The 11,292-nt window shown below is 35.2% G+C and overlaps 1 long non-coding RNA gene across 1 annotated transcript in view; it reads left to right on the top strand.

The window, feature by feature from the left end:
- Positions 1–11,292, top strand: part of LOC148939802 (uncharacterized) — a 34,113-nt gene that overhangs the window by 5,546 nt on the left and 17,275 nt on the right. The window contains exons 2-3 of the long non-coding RNA XR_016143475.1: positions 634–706; positions 6,005–6,106. This is a non-coding gene — a long non-coding RNA (uncharacterized LOC148939802). The remainder of the gene's footprint in view (positions 1–633; positions 707–6,004; positions 6,107–11,292) is intronic.

Here is an 11,292-nt window from a genome sequence, read left to right as displayed (position 1 = left end):
CTTTTCCGTCTCTATAGTTGTTAAGGGTAATTGTCCGGGGTAAATTTTCACCGGAATTGAATTGTCTAGAGGATATTTCCGTAGGGAAGGTAATTTGCTCGTGGAGGTTGGGCTAGATTTCATGGCACTATTTAAAAAACAACCGGAAATTAAATAAGAAAAACAGGTCTTTTCAACTGAAAGGAAGGAGCAACATTAAAACTTAAAACGAACGACAATTATTATGTATATAAGGGAAATTGCCCCATCCTCAACACCTCGCTCTTTCGCTAAAGTCTGAACTTTGTTCCAATTCTTTAAGAACAATTCCTGAAACACAAGGATCGTTTAATTAGAAAGATAAGAAGCTTTTTAAAAGTAGTAAAATAAACTTTAGCGCAAAGAGCGAGGCGTTGAGGAGGGGGTATTCTCTTTCATATAAGCTACGTACTAATTTCTCTCCGTTTTAAGTTTTAGTGTTCTCCTTACTTTCAGTTGAAAAAAAAATAGTCGTTTCTATTTAATTCTATTCAAGAGCGAGAAATTGTTATCTTCCATTCTTGGATTGTTGCAATATAAGTTGCTTATTTTAATGATTTATTTAATTTCGTTTTTATTTTCCTTTTCACAATATTTGTGTTTTCTTTATTCTAGGGCCATCGGCAGCTCTTGGAGCACCGATGGGGCAGAACACTTGGAGAAGAACAAACTGCATGTAAAGAAAAGGGTAAGAATTAATTTTGAATCTTCTTTATTCTAATCAAGCCTGAATAATCGTTTCTGGGCCGTAAGTATTTAATCAGTTCACGTATTTCAAATAGAATTCGAGAGTATATTAAATGGCTCTTAAATGAACTAAAAGCTTGGAATAACCTTGATTGATTAGACACAAATTTATCAGTTCAACTAAAAACAAGGTATTTACTAATTATTTCTCTTAACAAGAATAAGTACTCTTTAGACCTTAGGTAAACCTTAATCTCAATAGGGAGAACCCTTGACTGAATTAACCTAGACTGAAAAGAACTTTGAATTTTTAGCTTGACTAATAACACTCCTCTTCCCTTAGCCTCTTAGTATGGAGCCTCTTCGGCTAATTGGCGGTATATAAAGGACTGGGGAGGTAAAAGAACAAGCTAGAGGGGGAATAAACTTCTCCTCTGGATTCAGACTCTATTTTATAAACCTTAGTGAACGAATGTAGGAGGTAAACACGACTGGAGTCCAGGGAACTCCAATTTCTATGCGTGGAAATACTCTGCCTAAGTTCCAAGAAACACTAGCCTGGGAAAAGGGAGTACAACGCCCTGAAAGGTTTCAGTCCCTTGTTGTGAGTTATTCCGCCTTAAACCCCTCTTTATTCAAAGCTCACACTAACAATTTCATGCTTCTAGGAAGGAACTCCCTCGAGTTTTTAAAAAAAGGGCAATCTTAAGATTAATTATTCTTAGATTGAGTTATCCTTCAATAATGTTTGTTTTAGACATACCCGGCCTTCACTAAGAAGAAGGACGAGGAAAAATCATAAGACCCACAACCGAACAAAAGAAATATCTAAGAATGATATTAGGCTATTGAAAAAGTAACTTAAAACGTAGTAACTTAAAATGTAAAAAGTAAATTTAACTTCATTTCAATTTTTACCTGTTTTACGATTTAATTATTCATCTATAGTATTCTGTCAGCTTTACGTTTGTCCCGATCATTTTTTAATTTCTGTTCGTTTGGTTTAAATTTATTATTTGATTGTTGTTTTTTTGGTTGTTTTAAGTTAGAAACATTGTAGGACCTTTTTTTACTCCTCCTAAGGATTAATATGTTTTTTTACTATTCTTTGAAAAACTTCTTTTCTGGACGATTAAATTTTCAATTAATTTTTCAACAAATTTTCAATTAATAGAAAACACCAAAAGAGTCCAAGGAAAAGTTCCTCAGGAGTTTATCCCGGACAAAATTTGTGAGGTCTGTAAGTCATTAAGTTTGCCCATTTTTTACGTATAGCGTTTGTTATTGGGAAGTATACAGACACTTTTCGGGGGTTGGGTGTAAGAAATTTTTCAAAGTACATTAAAAAAAGAGAAAATGAACTTGAACAGAAAATTGAGAGCTTAATTGAAGAAATGAAGCTTTCAGAAAGTGAGAGAACTACTTTAATTTTATCTTTAGAAAGACATCAGACTGAAATCAAATGCCTCAAAGAAGAAAAAGAAGAAAGTGTTGATCATCATGGCTCAATTTTGCCTAAAATAAAACAGGAGTTATACAAATGTCATGATGACAAATTAAATTTGGAGAAGAGAATAGATTAGCTTGTGTCCGAACAAAATAAGAGACAGATATATTGAAAAAAAAAATTTCTGAAAGCCATGGATTGGGAAAGAATAATGCACTAATCCTAAAACAACTTATAGAACTTACTAATATTAAAAAAAAAGAGATTGAAACATCAATGGAACAGTACGTACGCATTAAAATGTACATAACTACCGCAAGATATCGAAAGGAAAAAATCCTCTACCGCTCAATTTTCTGTTCAATCTCATTTTCTCTGTTCAATCTACATTTTTCGCAAAGTGTACTTAACTTGTTTTTAAACATTAGCTTTTCACATTCAAGCAACTTAATATCAGTTCTTAACTTATCTTGAGTGTTTTTATGATTTTTTTTCATTTCTGAGATTTTCTTCTTTCATTATCTTCATTCATTTTTCTGAGATTTTCACTCAGTTCTTCATTATTTTTGTTAATGACTCTTCTTCTCTTTATTATGTTAATTCTAGCTTCTCTTTTTTCAATTTGACCTTTCAGTTTTCCATATTCGTCACTTTCTGAAGGTTCAGGTCATTAGTCAATATCTTTTCCTTTTCTCTTTCTTCTATTTTCTGCTTCAAGAGCTTTTCAACTTTATCTTTCTTCTTTTAAGTTCTTTTTTTAATTGTTCAAGTTCACTGTAAAGAAAATGTTATGAGTTCTTTACTTCTTTAAAAGAAACAACAATGTAAACATACTACATTATTTGTAAGAAAAAGGAGAGATTTTGAAAATCTAATAACATTACACATAACAAAATATTTCTAGTTTCATTAGCTATTTCAATTGGTCTTGATTATTATATGGATTTTATTTTATTGTGTAGTTTAATGTTTTTATAAAATTACACCATACTTTTTAAAATATGTATAATTTTCATTGAACTCAAATTATAATCATACCACTTAACAGGGTTTGAAATGAAGAGGAATTGCACCATTATTACTTAAAATTAAATAAACAAAACAAGTTTTTTTAAACTAAAAGTAAGGAGCGACATTAAAACTTAAAACGAGCAGAAATTATTCTGATAACGAAAGAAGCTGTCCACTCCTCAACGCCCCGCTCTTTACGCTAAAGTTTTTGTTGTTTTAAAAAGTAGAGTTGTTAAAAAAGTTTTAAAAATTATATCTGAGAAAGAATCCTCTTTTTAAAGTTAATTACCTCTTTTGAAAGTTAAAGAAAAACTTTAACGGAACAGCAAGCTAGTGAGGAGAGGCAACCCTCCTCATATACGTAATTAATTAAAAAAAAAACTTTGTCTACAAAATAAGTTTTTCAAAGAAAAGTAAAGAGCTCCATTTAACCAAAAATGAGCAAAAATCAAATAATCTACCAAGCGTGAAACTACCACAAATCAGCATCAATAAACAAATGAAGCCCAAAACAAACAGAAATTATAATAAATAACCGATTATTTTTATAACCTTAATAAGTCAAATAGTATTAACATTTTGATTGCTAAATATCAGTAGGCCTATATGTATATTAAACTGATAATGCACATTATTTTGTATTTTTTTCAGTAGAGTGCAAATTTTGTTCTGGCCTTGGAAAGGCATGGGGGTTTTGAGCCCTACTCATGTTAATTTCTGCTCGTTTTGAGTTTGACTCGGTTATTTTTTGTAATTTCTGTTCGTTTAGTGTTTCATTTATTTATCGATGCTGATTTGTGGTAGTTTCACGCTTGGTAGATTTTGCTCATTTTTGGTTTAATGGAGTTCTTTACTTTTCTTTGAAAAGCTTATTTTGTGGAAAAAGTTTTTTCAGTTAATTTCTCTTCGTTTAATATTAACATTGTTTTTTCGAGAAAAAAGAAAATAATACTTCAAATCTTTTTCGTTTTTTAAGAATTTATACTTCGGCCTTTTATTTGTATGCTGGAGAGAAATTTTCAGCAATTTTTAACATTATATACAATTTTAAAAATCTGGACACAAATAGTAGTGTTTAATTTAGTTTCATACCTCCTCTAGTTGACCTGAAATGGAAAACTTGATACCATTCGCAAAAAAATCTGTTTACTTTCTTTTATAGCTTGGATTCACTTACGTTATCTTGATTTTGTTGAATTTTAAGAGCAGAAGAAGCCCCAAAAGTTTGAATATAATTCCCTCAGCCGTTCTCGGGATATTGCTGAGATACTTTCTTGGAAATTAGCATTAACTCAGTTTATTATGATTTAATTTTAAGACAAGATTTAGTTTTTAAACATAATTGGCAAATGGGAGGATGGGCGTGGGAGGGTGGGAGTGGAAGGGGGATTAGTTGCCCTCCAATCACTTTCGACTACTAAAAGGAGCATCAGACCTTTCTATTTTCAATTGAATAAGCCCTTTTCGAAGTTCCAACGACAACTCGTTTGATACGAAGTGCCCTGGTCTAAACAACAACAACAACAAAAATAATACATTATACCCACATCGATCTTTACTTTAAGAATGTCAAGCCTTCCAATCACTTTCGACTATTACAAAGGGCAATAGACCTCTCAATTTCTTATCGAATGAGCCCCTTTTGAAGTTTTACGACAACTCTATCTATAAAAACCCTTATATGCCCCCAGGGCAGAACTTACAGCCTTTGCCCTTGGGGCTCTGGGGGGTTTGTCGTCCTTAAATATATAATTTCCAGAACTTTCAACTGCGTTGAACAAAATGGCTATCTCTAATCTTTGATTGAATGTTTTTGGGGAAATGGTGGGCGTAAGAGGGGGGTTGATTACTCTCCACTCCCTTCGACTATTAAAAAGGGCAATTTCAATTTCCAATCAAATGAGCTATTTTTGAAATTTCTATAACAACTGTCTATATAAACTTTATATGCCCCCAGGGCATAACTTACAACCCTTGTACTAAGGGCTCTGAGTGGGTTAACATCCTTAAAGACCTACTTTTTTTGTTCAACTACGTTGAACAAAATGGATATCTCAAAATTTTGATTGGATGTGTATGGGAAAATGGTGGGCGTGAGAGGGGAGTTAGTCGCTCTCCAATCACTTTCAACAATTAAAAAAGGTACTAGCCCTTTCAGTTTCCAATTGAATGACCCATTTTGAAGTTTCTACGCTTTCAACAAAAACCTTATATGCCCCCAGGATATAACTTATAACCCTTGCCCTGAGGGCTGTGGGGGGGGGAGGGGTTGTCATCCCTAAAGACCTAATTTATAAAACTTTCAACTACGTTGAATAAAATGGCTATCTAAAATATTGATTGGATGTGTTTGGAGAAAAGATGGGCGTGAGAAGGGGGTTAGTTCCCATCAAATCAATTTCGACTATTAAAAAGGTCACTTGCCCTTTGAATTTCCAATCGAATGAGCCCTTTTTCCAGTTTCTACGACACTGAGTTTTGTTTCATTTTGTATGTAATTTAATTATTCTTTGTATTTGAGAGTTTTATCCTAAATGTATTCAAAATAAACTTATCCCAACGAGAAAAAAACCGGAAATATATTCCTTGTCACCCAACTACCACGGCTATTCTGGCGTCTTGCCCCCCCCCCCCTGGAAAATTTTCTACCGGTGCCCTTGATAGGGGTTTAGAACCCTACTATATAATTTGCTGCTATATAACTATAGTTTCCAATGTACCAATATTTTCCCAAATATAATGCTTGTATTGTAAATCGCCTCGCCCGTATTTGGTTTGTCAGGTTGTTTAGCACCATGAACAAGTGCATGAATATGGATTGATTTTAATTCTTTTTTATAGATCATTGTGACATATTTCACGACAATACATATGGCAAGACTACCAGCTCCAGTCAGCTCCTGTACAATCCTTAATCAAAACTGTTGTTCAAGCCACGTGATGGTAAGTTTTAATTTTTTTATTAAAAAAAAATTCCATCCGTGATGGAATTTTTAACGCATTAACTTTGAATATAACTCTACAATCATACACTGTAGTTAAGTGACATATACCAGTTAGTATAGGCAAGAGTTCGCTCCTTATTATATATACATTTTACTGTAAAATATCATGACTTACATGTAACTTATGTTTTATTAGTCTCCAATAGTACAGTGGTAAGTATCCCTGCGTGTCAGGCGGAAGACCGGGGTTTGATTCCCCGTCGGAGATAATATTTAATATATTAAATTTAAAGCAATATCTCTTAAATTGAAAATTTAAATAGATACTCAGTTTAGCTACCTCATAGCCTAATACAGTAAATTTAATATAAATTAATATAGGCAAAATCTTTCTTTATTATTATTAAAATTTTTTACCAGTGCAAAACCCCTGTCTAATTTCAGAAAGTTGATGAGCATAACTCTTATCCATCTTTTGTCTCACATTTATTCTTAGTTCCTCATACTCAAATAGATAACAGAGGTTGAAAGTATCGACTGATCGGACTCTCTTTTTTACTTCTAGTCGGGTCAGAGGTATATAAGGAGGATTACCACTTACTGGTCTTAATTGAAGAAAATCTCCCAAAAATAAGCAGTTAGCATTACCCATTGGCAAATTAACTGCCATTATTTCTGATACTCTTAAGTGAATGTAGGTTAAAAGAAGAGACGAAACCATACTCATTTCATCAATAATAAAAAGTCGTGTCTCCTTAAGTGTCTTTTTCAAAGTAAGAAGTTTTTCAGTGGAGAGAGGTGTGTATCTTGTGGTGTTTTCCTGATCAATAGCTAAACTTAAACAACTATGCATTGCTAAACCATTTATGCTATGTGCAGCAATACCAGTAGGTGCCATAACTACAACGGGACAATCTTCATTCTTGAACTTGTTGGAAAGTAGTCTTCTCACGACACTGATAACCCTAGATTTTCCTGTACCCCACATCCAGATACTATCAACTTCAAAGATATTGTACCATTGCGCTTGGTAACTGAGTTTAAAATTGTGTCAACAACTCTCTGTTGATCAATATTGAGTGACTCATAATCATTTTTCAACCTGTCTTCGGTGTCACCATTTAAAATCTGTTTGTTTGCGTCTAGCAAATCCTTCATAGCATCTGCTGCTCTGTCAATGACTCCTCGCTGAATTGCATTTTCTGGGTCATCTTCAATGTTTTCATGAGTATTTTCTGCCTTCAGAATTTCTTTTGCACGTTACGGGACCCTTTCTTCAAATTCAATATCGCTTTTCCTCTTAACAACAATTTTTTCGTGGTAAGCTACCATGTTTGGATAGTTTACACTTTCAACACAGCAGGTTTCGTAGCTGCTATTTCCATTGACCACTAGTTCATTTTCATTTCACCAAAGTTTAAACAATTTTAAAAAATCTCCATAGTAAGCATTCTTCTTCTCGTCAGATTCAAATGGGTTTACCTTTCTGTGCTGTATGATATACGGTTTAAAAAGCCTTTTTGTGATGTTGAAGGACCCGTCATCACTTAACCTCATATTATCATCAGAACCATTACGCTCCAGTTCGTACCAAGACAATAGCTGAAAAATACTGATGTCTTCCATATGTTCCGGTCTTTTAGGGTAGATATCAATTACCCAGTTGACAATGTACAAATCACTACTCTGTGGATCGTTTTTAGCAAGCTTTTCAAGCTCCTCATACCTTCTCAGTTTCCTCTTCACCTTGCTGTTTTTCGCGAGGTCAATATATCTCAATTGCCTAGAAATACTATACAATTTAGTACAAAGAAGCCTATCAGCAGCTTCAACTGCCCAACTTGACGGGTTTTTATGGGCTTGAACAAGTATGACATAGTTCGTTGACCAAGACTTTTGCATGCATTATTCTCTTCCTCCCACATTGCTTCTATTTCGACACTCTCTGCTTTATTCATGTAATCGATAATGTAATACGCAATTTAGAGCCCAAATGGCCAATATATTGAACATCAATGTTTGCTTGATTAGTAATTAGTAACGCAGGAGAATAGTCATTTATATAACGCTCGTTATCTCTTCGAAGCAGATGATATATTCTTTTCTTGGCTTTTTACGGTCTGTATCATGAGCCAAGCAGTCAAGGATGTCATATAATTCTGTTCGTTCTTTCGTAGGACGAGGAAAGCCAAACTTACAATACAAACCCATCTTCTTCTTTGTCTCTTATATTTTCTTTGACAGTATTTATTACAGTGGTGCACTTAATGTTCTTTGACTAGTTTGTGAAGAGTTGGACTTGTCAATCTATTTGGTATTTCACAAGTTATAATACTATCAATATATTGAATCACTTCAGATGCTGTTGATTTCCCAATAATAGGAGCATCTTCAATCCACAACACACAGTGTACATGAGGCGCACCTCGTTTCTGATACTCGATGCACCAGAAATGATTCTTAATTTTACCAAACAAAGGATTTGTCTTTGAATAAATTAGCTCATTAAATATAGGTGTCCAATTTTTGTCCAAGTGCATGGAAACTGCAGCTGGATCTAGACACGTCAACTCTGCTGGGGTCATTTTTGCCAAACCAGGTACGTTTTTATGGACAGTCCGTAGATAGTCAATAAATTCAAGGAGTACCACTCAGCAAATGAAACTGTCAGAAACAAAGTCGGTGGACCCAATTGCTCAATCATTGACTTACTTTATAGGAAAGAGATTGAAAATACTGCTGAGATCCTCTGATTTTTGACTGGACAGAAAACAAATTCGCTTCCATCTCTCCATCACGGGAATGAAGCCTGTCCATAAATTGACGAGTATTTTGATTTGGTTTCACAGTTCGCAACAAATGACCGACGCTATTACACATGTGAGATAATTCTTGATATTGGAAGCTGTGAAAAAGAAACTGTTTGTCAAGACGAAACTTAGTATGTCTGTTAAGAAGCCTTGATTTAAAATATTCTGCATTCCTAATCCGAAAAGGTCTTGCCTTGTCACGCAAGCCATATTTGCCTTTCGGGAAAAGATTTGGAAACACTTTTAGATCAATTTCTTCCTGAAATAAGTCTTCGCTTTCACCTGTTAGTTTCTTGATTTGAAATTGGTCAGTAACAAGATCTTTCATTTGCTTAAAATCTTCTGTGAAGTCTTTTGGAAACGCTGAATTGAGCGGCTGGACAGAAAAATATTCAACCAATGTAGGTTTTGCACTTTCTGTCAGTTTCTGAAGGATTGCAGCTTCCGGTATTTCAGGTAAATTATCAACACCAACCGCTTTTTCAACAAGACGCGTTTCAAGTATTTTATTTAAATCTTCTAGGGTGTATGCACGTATGGTTTTATAGAGACTGTTGTTCTCTCTTAACCACAACAGTGCTTCATGGACTTTTCTCAAATCTATTAGTGCAGTCCAAACATTCTTGTTATATGTAGGCTGACCATTGACAATGACTACAAAACTATCAATGTTAAGAAGTTTTTCAGGCTGAATATCTGCATTTGCTTGCACATCAACAGGTAGATATACTATTCTACCCTTAAGAGCGGCAACAAGTTCTGTTCTAGGTCTCTTCAACGCAGTTACTTCCCCTAATCTGACGATCGTAAGACAAGGCAAGATTTCAATAAAAACCTTATATGCCCCCAGGATATAACTTATAACCCATGCCCTGAAGACTGTGGGGAAATGTCCTAATCAAAGGTATAATTTCCTGAACTTTGAACTGCGTGGAACAAAGAAGCTATTTTAAAATCTTTATTGGATGAGATTGGGAAAAAGGTGGGCGTGGAAGGGGTATTAGTTGCTTTCCAATCACTTTTGACTATTAAACAGGGCACTAACCATTTCAATTTCCAATCAAATGAGCCCTTTTTGAAGTCTCTACGACAATGCGTAATATGAAAACCTTATATACCCCCTGGGCATAATTTACAACCCTTGCCCTGAGGGCTGTGGGGGGGTTGCCATCCTCAAAGACCTAATTTCCAGAACTTAAAATTTTGTTGACTAAAATGGCTATCTCAAAGTTTTGATTAGATGTGTTTGGGGAAAAGATTGGCGTGAGAGGCGGGTTAGTTGCCCTTTAATCACTTTCGACTATTCAAAAGTGCACTAGCCCTTTGAATTTCCAATCAAATGAGCCTTTTTTGAAGTTTCTACGACAACGCCTTCTATAAGAAAAACCGTATATGCCCCCAGGGCATAACTTAAAACCCTTGCCCTAAGGACTGTGGAGGACTGTCCTCAAAAACATAATTTCTATCTGGAAATCAACTACGCTGAACAAAATGGCTATCTTTAAATTTTGATTGGATGTGTTTCAGGAAATGGTGGGCGAGGAAGGGGTGTTAGTCGCCTTCCAATCACTTTCGACTGTTAAAAAGGGCACAAGCCACTCCAATTTCCAATTGAATGAGCCCTTTTCGAATTTTCTACGACAACTTCTTCGATACGAAGTGCCCTCCTTTAAAGGTTAAAATTAATAAATAATACATTGTGCCTACATCGTTCTTATATGCCCCCAAGGCAAAACTTAAAACCCTTGCCCTGAGGGTTGTGGGGGAGTGTCCTGCTCTTTACTTATTCCCCGTTTCATGTCTCGTTCTCGATTGTCCCTGTTCTTTACATGGGCAGCAAGATCGCGCTACTACTACTACTACTAACAACTCACCGCAGCCCCAAGCTGCCTGAGGCCATCACAGCTACGCACGCTCCTCCTCCACCCCAATCTATTCAAAGCCTCCTTTTTTACACCCGCTCACGAAGTTCCCATTTCCTTTAAATCTTTCTTTATGACGTCCTCCCACCCCAGACGGGGACGACCTGCTTTCCGTTTAGCCCTAGATGGTTGGGCGAAAAGAACAATCTTGGGCAATCTGTCATCCTTCATCCGCACAACGTGCACTAACCATCTCAACCTTTCTTTCATTATAGCCCTAGACAGCGGTATTGAAGCACATTTTTTGTATAGCCTATTGTTTGAAATATGGTCAGTCAGCCGGGTACCCAGAACAATCCTTAAGCAATTTCTCTGGAAAACATCTAGCAAATCTTCATCCGCTTTTTGGAGTGCCCATGCTTCAGAGCCATATTTGACCACTGTCATCACTCTAGCTTCTAATATTCTAATCTTGGTTTGCAGATTTATCTTCCCATTCTTCCAGACTTTTT

This window comes from Artemia sp. Qi Xiang Cuo, chromosome 20 (assembly GCF_049724085.1).
Source record: "Artemia sp. Qi Xiang Cuo chromosome 20, ASM4972408v1, whole genome shotgun sequence".
NCBI lineage: Eukaryota > Metazoa > Arthropoda > Branchiopoda > Anostraca > Artemiidae > Artemia > Artemia sp. Qi Xiang Cuo.
Note: the sequence above shows the minus strand (reverse complement) of the source record. Positions and strands in the feature narration are given on the sequence as shown.